This window comes from Camelina sativa, chromosome 19, assembly GCF_000633955.1.
Source record: "Camelina sativa cultivar DH55 chromosome 19, Cs, whole genome shotgun sequence".
Lineage (NCBI taxonomy): Eukaryota > Viridiplantae > Streptophyta > Magnoliopsida > Brassicales > Brassicaceae > Camelina > Camelina sativa.
In genome coordinates, this window is record NC_025703.1 from 21081069 (window position 1) to 21082068 (window position 1000).

Genomic DNA, 1000 nt, shown 5'->3' on the forward strand with positions numbered 1-1000 from the left:
AAGAGGTAACAAAAATGGATCTTAGGTTAAAATTGCTAGTAGCAGGTCAGTGACTGCTTAGTCTTTGAGAAGAGATCACTCAACTCATAGTTCCTGTCTTTTTTTAAATATACCTTTGCTCGTTCGTTCCACTAGTCATTTGCAGGAGGAGAATAATGCCGCGACACGGCTGCAAAGTCCGTAACACTTTTGCTCACTCTTACTCCAATTTAGATACTCATATCTCCCTAACTCAACCAATCTATTTCTTTTTAACACAACCAAGAGTTGCAGCTAGAGTGTTGTTAGATACAATATAATCTACTAACTTTTGAAGGCTGTGATGGACTCCAAGATGGATCGGATCCTCTGCGCTTTGCCTTTTAAAAATGATATGTGAGAATGTAGTAATGCTTATCCCCCCAACTGTCGTTCCTAATTAATGAAACATATATAAAACATCAAATGTTTTCATACGTCTAGGAGCTTAAAATGGTTGAAAACAAGAAATCACAAACGTTAAGGGAAGATGGAGGTGAGACTGTAATCTCTTTCCTTAACTCTTTGAAACCCTTGCAGTGAGACAGGATTCTTAGTTCCAAGATTCCAAGATACAACCACCCTCAACCGGGTTTGCTATCACTTGAACACATGACTCTAAACGAACTTAATCATTACGATACTCTCGTAAACTTTTATAAACTGGACTTGAGCAGAATAGACACTACTTTACTTTGATTAGAGTGAAAAACTTTCGAGAGTATACAAAAATGTTACCGTGTCTAGCGTTTTTCAACTTTGAACCAAACAAATTTTTATATCTATTGTATTTACTTGGCCAAGAGGCAAGAGGTGAACATGATATTTTAAACCACCATGATTTTCATGTGAACGGAGACAATAGATATTGGAAATTCCTGGTTTTCATGAGTGAACTTGGAGAATATAGCCTCTCTTTCATTCTCCAAGAAACGACCCCATTTCACAGTACTCATTAGGTGATCCCGCATTAATTTTGTTT